Here is a 22,524-nt window from a genome sequence, read left to right on the forward strand (position 1 = left end):
ATCTGGAGTCAATCTTTTGCAGTTGCGAGTAAAACTCACACATATCCTTGCAAATTGCCCTTGCCCAGCCTACAAAAAGGTCTTCTTTTTCATTTAAAACCAGCTAGGCCTTCAACCCCTTTGCTAACTTAAACAAAACAGACTATGGGAATCATCGATGCTTGCTAGGTACCGTACATATGCACGTCAGGAAAAAAAGGGTCGAGAGAGAGCATGCTACAGCCATATTCAAAACTGTTTCCGCAATATTACAGGTTGCAGAAGTACAGCGAAAGCAAACAGCCAAATAATTATGTTGAACACCGCATGGAGAATCAAGTTGCACTGCTACGATCTGCAAGTTCACAACCTGAAATACCGAATCTTGGGCAGAATAAGTGAATTTTGTCAAGTGCAAACACAGAAAAATACACAAAGTAGTACTCCCTCTGTCCCATAATTTAAGATGTTACTACAACAAATATGTGAGTATATGGTTGTAATAACATCTTATATTATAGGACAAAGGGAGTAGCAACGTAGAGCAACACACTAGTGGTGCACCGTCTGAAGTCGTCCGAAGTCCAGCATGAACCCAGCAGATGGTTTTAAACTCAACAGCATTAGTAGCGAATTCTTTTTAATTCGGCCGGGCTTGCAGACTCGGCGGAGTACTGAACCGATCTTTTTTTGGAAGTGTGGCACTGAGCTGATCATCTTTTTTTGGAAGTGTGGCACTGAGCTGATCCACCAACCCTCTTCACAGCCTTCTTAGAGACCCGGTCGCAGCCTTCAATGATCAGAGACTCTAACTTCAGTGCATGTACTAGCATGGCCACTCCAGCATCAGTCACTTGTGCACAGATCCGGAGTGTGAGATTGATCAAGCATGGGGCACGCACAATGAAACGCATCCCAGCATCTGTTATCGCTCTGCAGCACACAAGCTCGAGTGTCTCCAGTAATGGAGCAGATGAGAGGGTCTTCATCCCCTTGTCTGCAAAAAAGTTGGCACCCCTTAGCACAAGAACACGAATCGGACAAGACTGAATGAGCATGATAAGGCCATCCTGTGTGAAGCCTATTTCTGATGGATATAAGGGCTCACAACCATCAAATGTGAGTTCAATAGACTCAAGCATAGGACAGCTGACAGCTAGAGATTTCAGGCTGTCATCAGTAAATGCCGTCCTGAAATTGCCACCATAGAACTGTGGCAGGAGCCAAAGTGAGATGCTTCTAAGGTTTTTGCAGCACTTGGATAGCGTGATCATGTCACTGTCATTTAGGCCATTGATATACTCCAGACGCAGTTTCTCCAATGCTTTGCACTTCCCCAAGAGAAAACGAAGTCCTATTCCTGGCTTAGTTGCAATGTGTGCCAATGACAAATCCGTCAAACTCTCGCAACAAAAATCGTATTTATATGGGTAGTGAGCCACATACGAGAGATCATCACTACCATATATATTCCAGGAACAACTCATGGGGTCAGGGTCAAATTTAAACCTCAGGAGCTTCATCCATCCCGGTCCAAACTTTAGGAGGTCATACTGGCTGATTCCTTTGCAGTTCTCCACAACAAGCTCTTCCAATGATCCCTCACAACCAAGGTTCTCCAGCCAGCCTTCGCTCCCGATTTTCACAGTCAATAAGGTGGAGAGCAGATAGAGTCTTGCAACCAACTACCACCGAGAGGATCCCACCTGAAGTTATTTTTTGGACGGAGTTCAGCCTCAGAGACATCAATTTTTTGCAATTAACGAGATATCCAAGACCAGAATCCTTGATGCGTGAACAGAAGCTTAAGGTTAGATCAGTTAGCGAGGGGCAGCATGACGAGATCACAAGGAGGCCTTTATTGCCCAATTGATTCCCATGGCCACTGGTCCAACCAGAGTAATCAATTTCCACTTTCCACAAATTGGGGAACCGGGAACACAGTGATGCCAAGGCTTTTCTAGCAGGGTGAAGGCCAGAGCCGACATGGATGGCACCCCTTTGTGATGCCTCAATGGAGTAGAGCTGCTTTGACACAAGGGAAAACGAATTCACATCACTTCTCTTGGCAACCTTCTTGACAATCTCTGCTAGCAGTGACTCTGGGAGATCCTCCATCGAGGAAAGCAGCTGTGTTGATGGGTAATCTTAACATTCAGCAGGTATACATCATACTGCACTGAAATTAGAGACATTAGAGCGAAGCATACGAAGATTATTAGGTTACAGTACCACAGTACATCAAGAAGCATATGTATACCAACAAATGTGAACCTTTCCGTGTTGACATACATACATAAAGAAAAGCAAATATGCGTCCGCAAGATAACACTTATCTGTTGAACAGACATAATAGGAAGTGTTTAACTGAGCACTGTGAAAACCACAACATGTAATGAGGACTGAGTTGTCAGTGCTACTTAGACCTGGGAATGTTGCACGCATCAATAGAACCAAAGCTATTAGCTATATCATGCATGCTCTGAGATTTCTAGGTTTGCTTCTTGACATTTACAGAATCAAGGTCAAAAAAGGATCGAATTTTTGAAGCATATAGGATAATCAGACAGTAGCGAGAGCTGATCTCATGAATTTTGACATATTTTACTGTAAACTTTGGAAATGCCGGTGTCTAGCTTCAGAAAGAACATTAATTAAAGCATCTGGCATAACTTGCAAAGAACAAAGAACATTAGTTCCGGCCTCTGTGAAGTAAACAGTATACAGGTAACCTAAAAGCAACAAGATCAAACAAAATCACAACCCTAGGCATCTGGATTGATGGAACAATGCAAGAGAAAACGCCTTCACGAACAACAGGACTAGAATTATTGCAAGCTTACAAGATAGTATAACGCCTGTCTGCTGAAATCGAAATTGTAGGGGCCCTAAGTAGCTTACAAAATAGTACAGTGTGGCGCCTTCAGCCCGGCCAGGAGAGAAGAAACGGACAAGATGACGGCGCGTCGGACGCGGTCGCGGTCGTGAATTGGGGGGCGGCGGCGGCGGCTGAGAAGGAGTAGGGCAAGAGCAGAGCTCCACTCTAATCTCGGGGGAAGGACCGAAAGAGTTCGGCCGCAGATCCTATACAGCGCATATGGCCGGCCCATTTTGCGGTTTATTTTCCACCGGTTTTGGAACCCAAAATCCTTTTTTTCTCTACCCGTTTTTCTATTTCATTGTTTCTTTCCTAATTTATTATTTTTCTTTTTTAACCTTTTCTTTATTTTCTTATTGTTTCCCTTTTTCTTTTCTATTTTTTCTTCTTTAACTTTTCACTTTTTCCACATTTTTCTTTTCAAATTCATGAACATATTTTTGTTCATTTCATTCAAAAAATGTTCAACCATGTAAAAAAATGTTCAAAAATTCAAGTAATGTTCATCAAAATATATTTTCTGTTTATTAGGTTAAAAAATTTATTCATCTAACTAAAAAGATGTTCATCAAATTCTATTTTTGTTCGTAGTTTCCAAAAAATGTTCATAAAATTCAAATTTTGTTCGTCATTTTTTTCAAAAAAAGTTATACAAATTTTGTTCATCAAGTTAAAAAATTGTTCATCAAATGCAAAAATTGTTCAAAGACAAAAAATTGGTCATCATTATTTGAAAATGCTCATAAAAATGGTTCGTAAAAGAGTTCATCAAAGTTTTAAAAAGTTCATTCTTTTGTAAATCAAGAACATTTTTTGAATTCAAGAGTGGTTTTTGTAAATTCACAATATTTTAAAATTTTAGAAACATTTTGTAATCCCAAATTATTTTAACATAGAATAAAAGAAAAACAGAAAGTAAAAAAGGAAAAGAAAAAATGAAGAAAAAACAATGAGCATCTAACACGCGCATGGGCTAGCCCAACTTGGCGAGCGGGGGGGGGGGGGGCTGGAGGGAACGCGCTTTTCGCGATTGGGGGCACCCAGGTTGCCAAATAGGGGCGCCCGAATTTGGCGATGGTCGTCAGCTCAGAACAAACCTGGCCACAGCCATAAAAAGGCCTGTCACAACACGACCCATGTGAAAGAACATGCGGTGCCCCCATGTTTGGTTTTGGTAATTGATGACAATCTCTATGGACTAATGGTTGCCTTGAGTTATATTTGAAGGATTTGTCCATAGGCATTTCTTGAAGTCCATGTGTTGGTTTCAAGGAGTTTATCCAAAGATTGGTCATGTGAGAGTTGAGCTTATTGCAAGCATGTCTTGAAGAAGAAGATTGTGTGATCATTCATGTTTACCTTCAAGACATCATCCAAATGAAGAGAGTTGGAAAGAGTCAATGTTGATCAAGACTAAGTCAAGAGTGAATCAAGTTGATCAACACACAAAGCGCACAAGATGTACCGAGGGATCAAGCGATCCCATGGTATGGTAAGCATTGTCAATTACGCTTTGTGTACTAACCCATGGTCTTCGTGAGAGTTCTTTGTGGGGTTAGGTTGCGGTGTGCAAGTTCAAGTGAAGCGGGCAAGTTCAAGTAAAGCATCACGAAGAGATCAAATGCTTGAAGCCATTGTGGTGACAATGGACTTGTGAAGATGTGCGGAAGGGTGGCTCACTCATAGTGGAATATGGGGGAGCAATCAACTAGTCTTCATCGAGCCAACGCAATCAAGAAAGATGGTCCATCTTGAGGGAGTCAAGATCGTCATCATCTAGCTCAAGTGGACCATGTGCAAGGCAAAGGTTTGCTCTTGATAGGTTTTCTATTTTACCGGTCTCATGATGGTAGTTGGGAGACCGGGTTATAGGATCGATTGCCGTACTATCAAGGGGGGCTCTCGATGAGTAGCTTGCTCGTATCGTTCATAGAGAGCTCAAACCATTGCATCCTTGCATCATCTTTATTGGTTTTTGTTTGGTTCTTCTCTTTGTGAGTTTTGGAGCTTATGGTCATCTTGATGACAAGCTCGAGTTCATCGAAAACGGAGTTCACTCGCATCTTCTATGATGTTTTTGATGTTGGAAGGTTATGCTGGTTCTTCTCAGTTGGAGGTTTCACTCCTCTATTTTGTTGGCATACCTTCCTTGCCTCTTCTTACTATAACCAGTCGCTGTTTTGATGCTACTCGTCGTCTTGTATCCAACAAGCTTGAGTTTGCTCAATTCGGAGCTCATATGCAGAAGTTATGGCAGTTTTGGTTTCCCGTGGAGTATTCTTGGTTTCGTGGAAGTGGCTTTAGGATGGTCCCAGCGGTAGTACTGCTTAGGGGTCACAAGCGGCAGTACCGCTCCGCAGCGGTAGTACCGCTGGTGGGTCCTCAGCAGTAGTACCGCTATGGTACCAGGCCCCTACCGCGTCGACTCGAGGGGTCATTTTTCGTGTCGGATAGTGCGGTACTTCGCAGCGGCAGTAGGGCGGCAGTACCGCTCACGAGCGGTAGTACCGCCCAACCACCGCGGCAGTACCGCTCGGGTCTGTCACTCTCCTGCCCTCCAGACTCCACGGTAGTACCGCCCGGGGGAGCGGTAGTACCGCTGTGATCAGCGGTAGTACCGCTGCCTCCTGCGGTAGTACCGCCCTCTGCGGGGCTATTTTGGGGGTAACGGTTGGATTGTTCCCCCCACTATATAAGGGGGTCTTCTTCCCCATTCTACCTTATCTTTTGAGCTCGTGTTCTTCCCCCATTGTTGACCTTCTTCGAGCTTGCTAACTCTCAATCCCTCCATGGATTCTTGCTAGTTTTTGAGGGAAAAGAGAGAGGAGATCTAGATCCACATTTCCACCAATCACTTTCTCCTCTATGTGAGGGGAACCCCTTGGATCTAGATCTTGGAGTTCTTGGTGTTCTCCTTGTTCTTCCTCTCATTTTCCTCCCTAGCATTAGTTGCTTCGGTGGGATTTGAGAGAGAAGGACTTGGGCACTCCGTGTGCCCTTGCCATTGCATTCGGTGCATCGGTTTGAGTTCTCCACGGTGATACGTGGAAGTTACAAGTTGAGAAGCTTATTACTCTTGGGTGCTTGGTACCCTTGAGCTTGTTCCTCTTGGGTGCTTGGGCGCCCTAGACGGTTGGTGGTGTTCGGAGCTCAATCATTGTGGTGTAAAGCTCCGGGCAAGCGTCGGGGTCTCCAATTAGGTTGTGGGGATCGCCCCGAGCAATTTGACGGGTTCCGGTGACCGCCCCCAAGGGTTGCCAAAGTGTACGGGTTCGGTGACCGCCCCCAAGGGTTGCCAAAGTGTACGGGTTCGGTGACCGCCCCCAAGGGTTGCCATTTGTACGGGTTCGGTGACCGCCCTCAAGGGTCCCTTAGTGGAATCACGGCATCTTGCATTGTGCGAGGGCGTGAGGAGATTACGGTGGCCCTAGTGGCTTCTTGGGGAGCATTGTGCCTCCACACCGCTCCAAACGGAGATTAGCATCCGCAAGGGTGTGAACTTCGGGATACATCATCGTCTCCGCGTGCCTCGGTTATCTCTTACCCGAGCCCTTTACTTATGCACTTTACTTTGTGATAGCCTTATTGTTTCTTGTCATATATCTTGCTATCACCTAATTGTTTATCTTGCTTAGCATAAGTTGTTGGTGCACATAGGTGAGCCTAGTTGTTGTAGGTTTTGTGCTTGACAAATTAACCGCTAGGTTTATTCCGCATTTGTTCAAGCCTAAACCGTAATTATTTTAAATCGCCTATTCACCCCCCCCTCTAGGCGACATCCATGATCTTTCACCATGTCAGCCCGTTCATATAAGGGTTGTGCCATGTCGGCCCGAAAGCTTACACGCGCGGATCGGCCTGCGATGCCTATAGGACAACATTCCTTTATTTTCTGCCTTGTGGGCCGTTTCGGTGAGCTGGTACAGGCCACGATCCACGCGACTTCAAGGATGAAGAGGAGAGGAGCTATTCCATTGTGTTACCCCATATCTAATTTTTCAAGTGAATTGTTCACAACATATTGTAGTGTATATTCATCACATATGGCTGGTAGCAATTATGCAAAAACAACTTTGTTCCATTGCTTCTGGTTAATGCTATGCTCGATGATTGGATCTGCTTGGGGCAGATCATATACAACGCGTAGGTCGCGCACTAGCGACGTAGCGCGCACCCCCCGAGCTCCCGATCAGCGTATGGGCCGGCCAATTTTGTAGTTTATTCCCACCGGTTTTGGGAAGAACCTTCGCAAAACAATTTTTTTCTCTACCGATTTTTCTTTTTGTCTTTTTCGTTTTTATTTTCTTTCCTTTTTTTTTCTTTTTGCCTTTTTCTTTCTTTTCTTATTTTTCTTTCATATTATTTTTTCCATTTTTTTCCTTTCTGTTTACCTTTTCCTTTTCTATTTTTTCTTTTTTACCTTTTCACTTTTTTCTTTTCAAATTCATGATTTTCATCACTTTCAAATTTGTTCTTTGAATTCAAATTTTTTTCATCATTTTCAAGAAAATTTGTTCTATTTTTGTTCATCATTTTGAAGAAAATTTCATCACTTTCAAATTTGTTCTTGAATTCAAATTTTGTTCATCATTTATTAGAAAAATGTTCTTGAATACAAATTTTCTTCATCAAGTTCAAAATGTGTTCATAAAATACAAAAAGTTGGTAATCATTATTAAAATAATGGTTCATCAAAATGAAAAAATCATTAAAATTAAAAATGTTCATTCTTTTGTAAATCATGAACATTTTTTTGAATTCAAGAACTGTTTTTGATAATTCACAATTTCTTGAAAATATAGAACCTTTTGTAGTCCCGAATTATTTTAACATAGAATATAACAAAAATAAAAAACAAAAAAATGTAAAAACGAAAATGAAAAAAACAGGGAGCGTCCCACCCCAAGCATGGGCCGGCCCAACAGGGCGGGGGGGGGGGGGGGGGGCGCCCAGGTCGCCAAATAGGGGAATCTGAGTTTGGCAATGGTCGTCGGTGCAGAACAAACCTGGCCACGCCCATAAAAAGGCCTGGCACGGGGTGGCCCATGTCAACGCGAAAGCTTATGCGCGTGGAGCGGCCTGCCACGCCAATTAAAAGGTCGCATGCCTATAGGACGACCTTAGTTTATTTTCTGCCTTGTGGGCCATTTCAGTGGGCTAGTACAGGCCACGATTACTATAATTCGGGACCTCCTATTTGACCCGCTCTGCTGCAAATTTTCAGGAGCGCCTATATGGCGACCTACGCGCTGCGGAAGAAGCGACCGCGCACCCCCCCGCTCCCCCCTTGGCGCACTGCTGGGCCGGCCCATGTGCGGGCCGGGACGCCGCCTTGTTTTGTTTTTTGTTTTTTACTTTTTTTCAGTAACTCGGGATATCAAAAAGTTCTAAAATTTCAGAAAAAGTTGCTAATTTAAATAAAACAATCACGATTTCGAAACGTATTCATGATTAGAGAAAAATGCTCAGGAATTCAAAAATTGTTCACGAATTTGTAAAGAGATGTCCACAAACTCAAAAAATGTTCATGATTTTGAAAAAAAATCATGATTCAAAAAGATGTTCGTTAATTCAAAAAAGGTTTTGTGGATTGGAAAAAAAAATCATGATTCAGAAAAATGCTCGCTAATTTGAAAAATATTGACGAATTTGAAAAAAAATCATTAATTCAAAAAATGTTTGTGAATTTGAAAAAAGTATTCATGATTCAAAAAAAGCTTGCTAATTCAAAAAATATTCACAAATTTGAGAAAAATATTCACGATTCAAATAAATGTTCGCTAATTTGAAAAATGTTCGTCAATTTGAAAAAATTGTTTGCGATTCAAGAAAATGTTCGCTAATTCGAAAAACATTCACAAGTTTGAAAAGAAATGTTCACGATTGAAAAAAGTGTTCAGTAATTCAAAAAATGTTCACGAATTTGAAAAAAAAGTGTTCATGATTCAAAAAAGTTGTTCACTAATTCAAAAAATGTTCACAAATTTCGAAAATTTATTCTATAATATTCAAATGCTCATTATTTAGAAAAGTTATTCATTAATTCAAAAACATGTTCATGACTTAAGAGAATGTTCACAAATTTCTAAAAAATGTTCGAAAATTTAAGAAAATGTTTGTGAGTTATAAAAAGTGTTTATGGTTACAAAAAAATGTTCATGATTTTGGCGAATGTACACGATTAGTAAATATAAAACCACGGTTTTGAAAAAATGTTCATCATTCCAAAAAAAGTTAATGACTTAAAAAATAAATCACAAATTAATAGATTTTCGGAAATTGGAAAAAAAGAGTAAAAATGAAAACATACAAGTAAAGAAAAACGAAAAGAAAACATAAAAAAAGGAAAAAGAAAAAAAACCCAGTTCAGGGAAGGTTCTAGAACCTTCCCAAAACCGTTTGGGGGTGAAACCCCGAAATGGGCCGGCCCATGTTAACAAATTTCCGTCGCGACGCACACAAGGGAGCCCCGACTGGGCCCGCCCATTTAGGTGCCGTGACGATTTAAAAATACATCGAAATATCAGTCTAAGATGGGAATAAAATCCTTACCTGTAAGTCTCAGGAGGCATTCTCGATGGGACCAACGCCGGTTAGTGCAATAGGCGCTCACACGCCGCGCTGCTAGGCCGGCACAACAATCGCAGTAACCACGCCGCGAAAAAAAATTAAGATGATTTTTATCCTGAAACTGTTTCTCTAGGAATAGCAGAATTCAAACTCGGCACACAGGCGTCGACAACAGTAGCTCATAACCGCTAGGCTGAGATCATATCGTTGTCCAGAACTAGAAACTAGTACTATTTGACCTTTCCTTCAGTTAACATATACTATATATACCCAGCATAAATTATTTTGAAAACAAGTATAAATTGGAAAATAATTCTAAAAGTATTGAAAACAGCCACGAATTAAAAAGATTCAGAATTACTTTTTAAAACTTCAAGAATGTGAAAATGTGCATGAATTTTTAAAAAAAGTTCACAAAATTTTGAAAAAAAGTTCATTGGATTTGAAAAAAGTGCATCAAATTTGAAAAAGTTCATTGAATTTGAAAAAAGTTCATTGAATTTGGAAAAAGTTCATCAAGTTTTAAAAAAGTTCATCGTATTTGAAAAAAGTTCATTGAATTTCAAAAAAAGTTTGTCGAATGTGAAAACAAGTTCATCGAATTTGGAAAAAGTTCATCGGATTTGGAAAAAGTTCATTGAATGTGAAAAAAAGTTCATCAATTTGAAAAAAAGTTCATCGAATTTGAAAAAGTTCATCAATTTCTACAAATATGTGAAAAAAATCATTGATTTTGAGAAGAACATGATTTTTTTAAAGACGCACTTAAAAAACAAAAAAGAACAAAAGAAAAGAAAAAAGGAAACCTGAATAAAACCTCACCTGAAAATGACCAACGAATCAAAAAAAAAGTCTCGGAAGCTTCTGGAGTTCCCGCAACTTGGGAAGGAAATAAAAATACGGAAAGAAGTATTAGAACACTAGTCGGTCTATGGCTTGGTGGTTGCGGTCGTTGGTGGTTGCGGTCTATGGCAGATGCAGGGGGGAGATGCGTTGCAGGCGCCGGTTTGCCAAATAGGGATTACCTTCTCGATAGCCACTCGGGCTGACGAGTGCTAGGGCATTCACGCAGCTACGCATCCTTTTTATTCAAAGTTTTCGACCATTCTCTTTGGAAATGTGAACAAAGTTTTTTAAAAATGTGAGCAACGTTTGAAATCATGAACATACATTTGAAATACTGAACAATTTTTGAACACTTAGCCAAACATGTGAACAAATTTTGAAATTCGAACACAAAATGAACAATTTTAAAAAATGTCATGAACAATTGGAAAATGTGAACATATTTGAAAATTTGGAAGATTTTGAATTTGATAAGGGCTATTGAAAATAGGGACATTTTTTTGTACTTTTTGAACATTTTTAAAAAATGCAAACAATTTATAAATTCCAGAAGATTTTTTCAAAACACAAACATTTTTAAAATTTGAGAACAAAGTTTAGAAAACAGGAACATATTTTGATGTTTTCAACATATTTCGGAAGAGGAAAACAAATTCTGAAAATTTCTGAAATTTATTAAAACCCAAACATTTATTTTATAAGAAAAACAAAAATAAAAACATGAATAACTTTATGAAACACAAACATTTTGAAACATGATTTTTTAAATGGCACCTATTTTTTAAAAATTTGAACAAAATTTTAAAATTTGATTTTTTTTTGAAAAATGTGAACAAATTTCGAAAAATGTGAACACTAAATTCTGAACATTCTCCGAACGTAGAACAATTATTAAAAGTTGTGAAGAAAATTTGAAATTCCAAACATTTTTTCAGAAGCATGAATAAATTTGAACAATTTTTGAAATGGAAACATTTATTGATATTTTGTACATTTTCTGAAATGTTTTGAAAAGTTTGTACAAAAATATGCCAAACAATTTTTTAATAACTGGAAGTTTTTTTAAGTCGTGAAGAATATCTAAAGTAGCGATGTTTTTGAATTTAAGAGCAAAATTTGAAATCACAAACAATTTTTTACATTTGAACATTTTTCAACAATGTGGAAAAAATGAAGAAAGAAAAAATAAACTTGAAAAAGAAAAAAAAAGGATAAAAAGGAAAAATAAAGAACATGAAGAAAGTAAACAAAAAAGTGACAAAAGGAAAAAGAAAAATGAAAAACATAAATAAAAGTAAACCTGGTAAAAGAAAATAAACCGGTTCAGGGAGATGATGTTGTACGCGAACTGCATACGCAAATAGGGTCGGCTCATCACGACGCTCGGTCGCTTCAGCTATGCGAAGCGCTGGCAGTTTGATGCAAAGCGCGTCAAATAGGGAATCCCCTATAATTGGCTCGAGCCCCTCTTTTACGAAATCACTGGTACCACTCCCACCTTGCGCATAGCAACGTGCGCCATTTTTCGCAATATGTGAGCTTTCTTTTTCATAGATTCATTTTTTAATATATATTTTTTATTTCTTTAACCGTGTGCCCAAATCAAACTATTTTCATCGTTGGACCTATCGCGTCGAGATCTTCGTGACTAGATCTTATTTTAATATATTCCAACAAACTTTTTTCACGAAAAAACTAAAAAATCAGTTGGAAGCATGTTTTTTAACTGTTCGTGAAGCACATATATTTATGCCTCCATGAGATGAAAATGTGTGCTTCTACATAAAAACACAGAAAAAATCCCCTTTCTGAAGAAGCGTAACTTTGTTTCTCACGGAAGCAAATCTCTGCCTTCACGAGAAGCAAATATGTGCTTCTCGTCAAAGCAAAAAAAAACTGCACAAAAAAGAACGATTCTTGATTTGTTTTCTTTTTGAGAAGTACAACTGTGCTTCTCACGGAAGCAAATATGTGTTTCGCGTCGAAGAAAAAAAAATTGCGAAAAAAATGATTTCATGATTTTTTTTCCTTTTTCAAGAAGTACAGTTGTGTTTTTCGCACAAACAATTTTTTGCCTCCACGATCACCTCCCGAAGTGATCACGGTCCAGTAGTATAGCATGGCAGACGGACAAGAGTGTAGGGCCACTGATGGAACACTAGCATCCTATACTAAGCAGTAGGATAGCAGGTAAGGGTAACAACTGTAGCAACAATGACAGGCTATGCATGAGTATAGGATTAACCGAAAGCAGTAACATGCTACACTACTCTAATGCAAGCAGTATAGAGAAGGAATAGGCGATATCTGGTGATTAAGGGGGGGCTTGCCTGGAAGCTCTGTTGTACATGGAGAAGGGTCGTCGGTGACGTAGTCGTACTCGGTGGTCTCAGCGCCGGTCTCGGGGTCTACCGGAGAAGAAGAGGGGGGAAGAAACAGTAAATACGGAGCAAACAAAGCATCACAAAACATAACGAGGCAATACGCGGTGCTAGGTAAGCCCTAACGCGGTAGTAAGTGATACCGGCGAAGGGGGAAACATCCGGGAAAGTATTCCCGGGGTTTCGCGTTTTCGGACAGATGAATCGGATGGGAAAAGTTGCGAGTTTGCTATGCTAGGGATGTGTGACGGATGAACGGGCTGCATATCCGGATTCGTTTCGTCGTTCTGAGCAACTTTCATGTAGAAAGTATTTTCATCCGAGATACGGATTATTTTATATGATTTTCTAAAGATTTAAGCATTTTCTAGAATTTATTTAATTAATTTAAATCAACATTATCCAGAACAGTGTTTGCTGACGTCATCATGACGTCAGCAGTCAACAAAGGTGTTGACTGGTCAAACTGACGTGTGGGCCTAGTGGGACCCACCTGTCATACACTGTTAGGTTAATTAGGGTTTAGGTTAAACTAATTATTGTCTAATTAAACTAATAGGCTAATTAGATTAATTAAATAGGATTAATTAACTTAATTAATTAAATTTATTATTTTTATTATTTTTAATCCTTTTTTTTGAACCGTTCTGTGCGTGGGCCCCGACTGACATTGGGCCAGGGGCCTTAGCGGGCGCGCGGGGTTATGGGCGCGGGCGCACGGGCGTGGCCGTGGGCGCCCATGCCCGAGGCCACAGGCGAGGGGACGCACCAGTGCGCGCCGGTGAGGCGCGGTGGGGGCGAGCCGTGGCAACGGTGGGCGGAGTCGGCGCGGCCCGGCGGGCATGGCCGGTCGGAGCAAACGCGGCGGGGCGAAGGGGAGCCGGGCGGCGACTAGGGGAGGTGCCGCGACAGAGGCCCGAGGCGAGCAGCGGGGAAGCCCGAGCGCGTGCGCGAGGCGGGCGGCGGCGCAGGCAGCAGGGGGTGACGGCGTGGCGCAGCGGGGCCGGTGAGTGGCCATGCAGGCGCGGGGCAGCACGCGAGCGGGGCTGCTAGGCGGCACGAGCAGGCGGCAGGGGCGCGGCCGGAGCGGGCGAACGGCACGGGCGACGGCGCGTCGAGGGGAAGCAGAGGCGGCCACGCGCGAGGAGCGGATGGCGCGACGCGCGCGCGGGCGAGCGGCATTGGCTGCGGGAGGCCAGCGGTGCGGGCGGCTGAACGCGTGTGCGGCGAAGCAGGGCAGAGGAGAAGGAGCGGTGCTCACGGCGGGGTCGTAGGGTCGGGGGCAGTGGGGCGCGGGGAGGAGACGGAGACGACGGCGACGCGGTGACAAGGTGCAGGCCGGCGAGGAGGAGGAGGCAGGCTGGCGAGGTGGCGCGGGCTCCGGGCGGCGGTTGCCGCTGCGAGCCCCGATCCGATCTGGATCGGGGGAGGGGGGAGGAGTGGGACGAGTGGGGGGGGGGGGGAAGTGGGTGCGTGGGGGTTTGGGTTTCGGGGGCGTGGGGGGGGGGGGGGGGTTTAAGTGAAGTGGGGGGTCGACCGGCTGGGCCTGTGGCCTGCTGGGCCGAAGCCCGGGGGTTCTTTTCTCTTTTTTTTTTGTTCTTTTGTTTTCTGTTTTTTTGTATTTTCTTTTCTTTACTTATTTTCTTTTCTGTTTTAATTCATTTCAAAACAAAACTAGTTTTAAAATACAAGAATTGCATCTAAAAATCCTATTAATTTAATCTACTATCACCTTTAGTTTGATAGGCAAATAAGTTAGTTTGTATTTGTTTAATATTGTAAAATCATTTAAATATTTGTTTTAGCCACTGTTTTATTTACTAGAGTGCATTTAAACATTTTATTTAAATATGGGTTCTTCACCATATCTACCTATGCAACATTTGTCACAACCCGAACATTTTAGTTTTCACATTTGAAAATTTTTGTTGTTTGCTTTGATTTTGAATTTGAATTTGAATCCGTTCCTAATCAACGCAAGTTTAACAATAGTAACCGAGGTGATGTGGCATTATTACGAGGGGGTTTCTGTAGCTTAATTATCCGGGCGTCCCAAATATGCTGCGAACAATTCACTTGAAAATTAAATATGCGGTAACACAATCGAATAGCCCCACTTCATCTTTGAAGTCGCTTGCTTTTTTTTTCTATCCAATTTGGTTGGTTTTGTTCATTTTTCGCCTTATTTTTTCTTTTTCTGTCCATTTTGGCTGGTTTTTATTCTTTTTAAATTATGTATTCACTTTATTTTTCATGAACTTTTCTTTTACAAATTCACGCACTTTTTCCTAATTTGTAAACTTTGTTTCAAGTCTGTGAATTTTTTCCAAATTCATGCATATATTTATATTCAAGAATATTTTTCAAATTTGCCAGCTTTTCTAGTTCGTGAACTTTTTCAAATTTGTGAATATATTTTTTACTTTTCCCAAACTCTCATGAATGTTTTTTATTTGCAATCTTTTTTCCAAATTTACGATCTTTCTCAAATTATTTTTAAATTATTTTTTCGAACTCTTGAATATGTTTTTGTATTCACGGACATTTTTCAAATTCATTATTTAAATAAATTTGAACCCTTTTTCATATTCACAAACGTTTTTGAAATTCATGTATTTTTAAAATAGGACAATTGCATTTTTACCCCTAGTTGGTTCCTACCCACGGGTTTTGCCCTTACTTTTCGGGCTTGCTCAGTTTTGCCCTTACTTTTTCCGTCAAGATGCCTCGAATGCCCTTTGACTGTTTGACCAAAACTTTGAAAATTCATATCAACTCAGAAAAATGCAAATAAGATATCAAAATGTTCAGATAAACATTAACTTTATGTGCATATCATTTGCATTCAGGACAAAAGCATCGTTTAAACTACCTGAGGTAATTAATGTTATTAACATTATTAAAAATAAAAAAGGTATAAAAAATATTTTTTCATGAATAAAAGTTACATGCAAATGTAGGTGATGTTTTCTGAACATCCTGATATCTTATTTGCATTTTTCTGAGTTCGTATCAACTTGTTATGAAGTTTCCAAATAATGGTCAAAGTCGTTAGAACATTCATAATAAGATGATACGAACTCAGAAAAATGCAAATAAGATATCTGGATGTTCAGAAAACATCACCTACATTTGCATGTAATTTTTATTCATGAAAAAATATTGTTTATACCTTTTTATTTTTAATAATGTTAATAACATTAATTACCTCAGGTAGTTTAAAGGATGCTTTTGTCCTGAATGCAAATGATATGCACATAAAGATAATGTTTATCTGAACATTTTGATATCTTATTTGCTTTTTTCTGAGTTCATATGAATTAGTTAAGAATTTTCAAAGTTTTGGTCAAACGGTCAAAGGGCATTTGAGGGACCATGACGGAAAAAGTAAGGGCAAAACTGAGCAAGCTCGAAAAGCAAGGGCAAAACCCGTGGATAGGAACCAACTAGGGGTAAAAATGCAATTGTCCCTTTTAAAATTGTTTGTAATTTTTTCAAGTTTGTGAGCTTTTTTTTAGTTTTGTGAAATTTCTTAAATTCATGAATTTTTTAAATTATGATCCTTTCCAAATTCATGTAAGTTTTTTAAGAAATTTGTGATATCTTGCAAATATGTAAATATTTTTTTGTATTCACGAAAAATTTACAAATTTGTTATTTTTAAATTTTTGAATCTTTTGCAAATTCACAAACTTTTTCCGAATTCATGAACTTTCTAAAAATGTGTGAACTTTTTCCAAATCATTGGAACTCTTTTTCCAAATTCTTGGACTTTTTAATATGCCTTTTTTGTATTCATGAATATATCTTTCCATTCACGAACCTTTTTCAAATTTACGAACCTTTTCCAAATTTGCAAACTTTTTTAATTCATGAAAAAATCAAACTCATGAATAGTTTTCCGAATTTGTGCTTTTTGAAACTTCAAGATTTTTTTTAGAAAGTAGACAGTCAACAACCTTGGTCAATGGTCGTGGGAAAGTTAAGGGCAAACCAACGAACGAGCAATCCAACCGCTGACCGAGCGAGTCGATGGAGAGGCAACTCGCTAATGGGTCGCAACACCGTGAATTCTGCGCTTGCGCCTTGGAGCTTCCAGGCGTCTGAAGCGTTAAGAGGAGGCCTCACATCCAAACTGGTGTGTGGATATTTAGAGGCCGCATTGCATGACAAAAGTGTCTGGTCCATGTGGTCTAGACTTTTACATGCACTTTAAGGTACCGGAGATGCCTTAAGAGCAAGTCTAATAAGGTACACTTAGTAAACTGTAAAGATTAAGTTTTTTGCTGAGTTGGATGAGAGGGAAGATGAAAGAGAAGAGAAGTGGGTTGTAGATTAACAACGAGCTGCAACACAGGCTTCAAAAAATATTGTGAGAATATCAAGTGGGCTAGATATTAATAAAGTAGTAGTCACACTGTACCATAATACAGTGTGTGCCCCAGACCCGGCAAGTGGGTAGGTTGTGGTCTCAGGTCTTAGATGTTAGGCTTGGCTGCGATGCCTATTAGGCCCAGGCTATCTACGCCCCTTCATCAACTGGATAGGTGTAGCGACATTTGTTGCTTAGACGGCGGTTTTAGTCTTACTGTTGTATGCCTTTGTAAGGTCTTGTGAAAATAATTAATAAAGTGGCTGTATGCATCGCCCAGATGCAGAGGCCGGGATCATCATCCTTTTCTAAAACACTGTACCATAATACTCCCTCAGTCCGAAAAAGCTTGTCCCAAGTTTGTCTCTCAAATGGATGTATCTAGCACCAAGTTGGTGCTAGATACGTGCTAGATACATTCATTCGAGGGACAAGTTTTTTCGGATGGAGGGAGTATGAGTCATTTGTTGAAACTGTGTAGTGTTAAAAAGGGTTTTATATTATGGAACAGAGGGAATACTTCTTAATAACATACTAACATATTAACTATTACGAACCAACCTGTGGTTGGATGGTTAGATGGTATCCCTAGCCCATCAGGATTCAAGTCCTAGTGCTCATATTTATTTCTGGATTTATTTCAGGATTTCCGGCGATGCCGGCTCAGTCTTTCGGAGGTGCTTATAGGGGTAGGGTGTTCGTGTGTGCGTTCATAGAGGTGAGTGTATGCGCGTGTATATAAGCGCTTGCGTCTATACTGTGTTAAAAACATATTGACTACTCCTTCTGTTCCTAAATATAAGTCTTCTTAGAGATTTCAATGTGGACTACATACGGTGCGAAATGAGTGAATCTACACTCTAAAATAAGTCTATATACATCCGTATGTAGTCCTTATTAAAATATTAAAAAGACTTATATTTAGAAACAGAGGGAGTATTAAATTGGCTATAAATGACGTGTCAATTTCATATAACCTTTTGTTTTACAATCATATAACTGGTTGTTGCCTATGTGTTTGACTATCAAAGCTAGGAGACAGGCACCTTGTACAAAGAATCTGACAAAGTAACGGGGCACGATCTCTGCAATCGGTTGGAACTTGCAGGTATACGCGTGTATTCACGCGGTTTTTCTTACCTAGGAATCTGTCAAGGAGGGCCATATGCAGATTGGTTGCGATGTCACCGTATGTCCTTCTGAAGGCTACTACTAAAACCTGGCTTTCGTTCAGGAATCAAGATCAAATCTGATTAGCGATCTAATGATTTTGTCCAAGGTTGGTAGCGCGCCGGTTGTCGGCTTCCGTGAGGAGGGAGGGGGTTGTCACTGTCGCAGCAGGCCAGAATGAAGGGAGGCAGGTTTCAGGCGGGAAGGGGCCTGCAAGTTGCACGCCCACTTGCGCGGAAAGGGTGAGGAACATACCAGACAGGGCCAGTTGACCACTTGTAGCCGCCCCACTGCCGGTGCTTACTGGAGCTTGGATTTATGCGCTTTTCAGTTGTTTATAGATCATGAGTTCACTGTACATGCCTCGAGATGCTTGAGATGGATCAACGGCCGAGTCGTCCTAGGGTTAGGGTTTGCCCGGCTAAAACTAAAGCGGGCGGTGCTTATAAAATAAGCTAGAGGATATCCCATGAGTTGCCGTGGGAATTGATCGACGAAAACTTAGGCTAAGAATATGAGTATCAAAATTTAAAATACATATGATTTATTGTACTCCCTCCGTTTCTAAATATAAGTCTTTTTGGAGGTTACAATATGGACTACAGACGAAGCAAAATGGTGAATTTAAACTTTAAAATATGTCTATATACATCCATACATATTGAAATCTTTAAAAAGACTTATATTTAGGAACGTATGGAGTATTTGATTATGTATAGTTGTAACAATATTTCTTAAATATAAGTAAAATTATTGAATCGGAGACATTTTCCATGCATGGTTGACCTTTGTGGTGGGTCTTTTCTCCTATATGGTTGTTTTTTGAGGCGAGTCTTATCTCATTCATTATTGTATGATGAGGTGACATGCTTATCTTTAGTTAAATAAGTTTGCAGGAACGACTCTTAGGTATATAGGAATTGTTTCGTTTTCGGAAGGAAGGTCGAGGCCTGACCATGATGTCCACAACCATCATCATTCATGGAAGTCATGGCATAAAAACAAAATCGATGCTCCGAAGATGCTACTTTCAAAAGCATTTTGGAGCACTGATTTTATGTTTTTTGCCACGACTTCTACGAATGTGATTTCATGCTGAAAATTTGTAAGCACTCAAAACATTGCTTAATGTTTGCCACACAAAAAATATGAATTTTTTGAATTTTCAATAATTTTTTATTTTACTATTTATGCAAGAGCATTTGAGCTCGAGCTCAGAGTAGGACTTCGGCTAACAAATGGACTACATAGCATATACAACAACAACTTAATCATTTCAAGATATGAAATTTATAAACTTATGGCTAAGTCAACTTCTTCAGTAACCTTCAAGAAGGATAAAAGCCTTCACGCCCGTGTTGCCATGTCTGGGCGGAGACAACTAGTGTGAGCATCCAAGGAGACAGGGTCCTCGAGATCCGCTAAAATGGTCCGACCCCGGCGCTGCACCATCCCAAAAGTGCGAGTCTCCTAGTGTGTTTGCAGCCCGGGATGATTTCGCGCCTCCCAAATGTGGTACCCCGGCTCAGAGAGATCGGAACGCCCCGTATTCCAGCCCAGAGATCGAGGTAAGTCTTTTGGAATACGACACTGCTGGCATAGAACAAATCAGCTCTTTATTACAATCGATATGGGTACAAGGGGATTACAACGGCACGACGACGCTACGCCTGCCAAGGTTGCTCTATGCAAGCAGTAGAACAACTCGAAGCAGCGGAATAACTACTAGCAGCGGAACAGCGACGACGGTGATGGACTCCACTCCGTAGGGACTCTGGCTGGAACGTTTATCCTAGCTCGCAAACTCAAGATCCTCGGCAAACAAGCAAGCAGACAAGGCATGACCTGCAAACTGGCATGATACGCCAGGTCAGTACATTGAATGTACTTGCAAGCTCACAACAACCAAAGCAATCAAGACAAACAACAACATGACATTTACAGGTTACTTAGCAATGTTGAACATGATACTATCACGACACATGGCATGGACATGGTGAACAAAATAGCACTAGAACAATATCAGATGAGCATGTCATGAACATATGATGATACTACTATGCAACATGTTAACAATATCATGCACCAACTTACTCTGTTCGGGGTTACCTCATAACCACCACATGTATCACTTACCATCATGGTCATCACACGATCACCTCAGGATCAAATCAAGCATGGTATTAACAATACCGTAGTAATCATTACATAACCACAAGGAGCTTGATCTTTACCCTTGATTCTCGCATAATACCATAAACCTCAGCCATCTTCGGTATCCTCGATACCACTGTGATACTCTCGCGATCACATAAGGATCAACCACTTCTTTCATCATCGAATCGTGGTTGTAATTATACAGGTTATTATTACTGTTGACCCATAGTGTGACCTACTACGAACTGGGCCCTTATCCGCGGGCACGGCTATCGATAGATTAAACACTCAGCAGAGGTTAGCACACTGTACCCACACTACGGAACCCAAGGCCTCGTGCTCCCATTCGAGTGGACCAACGACGTTTCAACAAAACTGATCTACTGCCATGACACTCTCCCGGCCACTCCGACCAACTCCCCTTTGGGCTAAGTCATGGGTGGCCCCGATGTCACCTCGTGACACCCAACGGCCACCGCCGTGGCAAAACAAAATGGTGCCAAACGGGGACATGTGCACATAACCAAACTCGGGCTCACAAGGCTTATACCGGCCTACTTGATCAGGGTAGTGCACGCGTATAACCTTCCCTAGTTGGAGGCACCGGCGAGAGGCATGACAATAGACCCAGTTAGGACCCTCCCATAAAGGCAAGTGTGGCTGCACTGGTCAGCTCGATTCGATTGCTATGACTTAGCCAACATGTGTTCAAGTTTAACTAATGTCCGGTTAAACTTGAATGCAAAAGATGCTGAGTCATAATAACATGATGAAATAATAATGCGCATGAGCATGATATTAACGTAAGCATGGATGAGCAACATAACCATATGAATCATTAGCATCAACAATAATGCAGCACTTCGACTACTAGATGCAGATGAACATGGCATAGCGATGATCATGCATATCACAGATACTCTTCATAACTGACACTAATCATGCATCAGATGACATAACTATCACTAGCATGACATGAATACCAACATGAAGTACGAGAACAATACTACTAGCAAGCAAACATACGACTAACAGAGTGCAGCATAGCATAACATGATGATAAGCAGGGATCCACAAGCATAACCGAAACATCAACATCAGTGGTAAAAGAGCAAACATTTATTAAACATTTAAGTAGAAACCATGGCTACTGCAAATCCATCATGCAAGTGGCTATTGTGGCTTGCCTGGGGATGAAGAATACCCCGGGAAGAAGTGCGATGAAGCCGCGGGACAATTCGCCGGACGCTTCACTCTCGGAGGGGGCTGATAAGGGAAAGGGTATAAAGGTCATTTTCATAGTGGGACCACCTAGTGAAAATGATACTATCAGATAGAGCTGGATGAGACGAAGAAGTGAACTTTGGTTTCACCTCAAACGGAGTTACGGTTGCAGAGATATGAGAGTTGGAAGATCAGGGACCAATATGTAAATATTCCTCCACAAACAGGTCCCTGGGCTGAAAAACAGAAAGCGCCTTCAGTCAAATACACTTACTGGAGAAGAAAACGTACTCAGAGCCGTAGTAGAAAGAGAATACGCTTTCATGAACTGAAAACGTATTTCAGCGAAAGGCGTCTCCACTTACGTGACATGGCGGGGCTGGGTCAACGGCCAGAGGCCAACATGCGGGCCCCGCGGCCAGAGGGGAGGGGGGGGCAGGTGCAGACGCAGCTTCAGTGACTTCGTGAAGCTAAGTCTCACCGTAACTTAGCCCCCTCTATCAGCCGTCCATTGATGATCCGACATATCAGATTGACCCAATTTTCGAACGATTTTTTCAAAACTATCTAGAAATTTTTTAAAAAATTCCAATAAATCATAAATGTTTCATTTTGTATTCTGTGAAAATTTCAATCCATTTGGATGTATCGTTTGTGAATAAACCTTTTTTTATTTATTTGAGCTCAAAAGGCTATTTAATCACAATCATACATCCAAATGGGTTGAAACTTTCCCAGAATACAAAATGAAACATTTATGATTTATTGGAATTTTTCTGAACAGTTTTGAAAAAATCGTTTGGAATACAGGTCAATATGGTTCGTCGGATCTTTAATGGATGACTGACAGAGGGGGCTAAGTTACGATGAGACTTAGCTTCATGAAGTCACTGAAGCTGCGTCCGGCAGGCGCGTCTTCTTCTTCCTCCTCTCCCTGCCCCCAATGG

At 40.9% G+C, this 22,524-nt stretch overlaps 1 pseudogene; it reads right to left on the reverse strand.

Moving 5' to 3' along the window:
* Positions 1–227: 227 nt before the first annotated feature.
* On the reverse strand, positions 228–3,046 carry LOC123119875 (F-box/LRR-repeat protein 14-like; annotated as a pseudogene).
* Positions 3,047–22,524: the final 19,478 nt, after the last annotated feature.

Source organism: Triticum aestivum, chromosome 5D (assembly GCF_018294505.1).
Source record: "Triticum aestivum cultivar Chinese Spring chromosome 5D, IWGSC CS RefSeq v2.1, whole genome shotgun sequence".
Taxonomy (NCBI): domain Eukaryota; kingdom Viridiplantae; phylum Streptophyta; class Magnoliopsida; order Poales; family Poaceae; genus Triticum; species Triticum aestivum.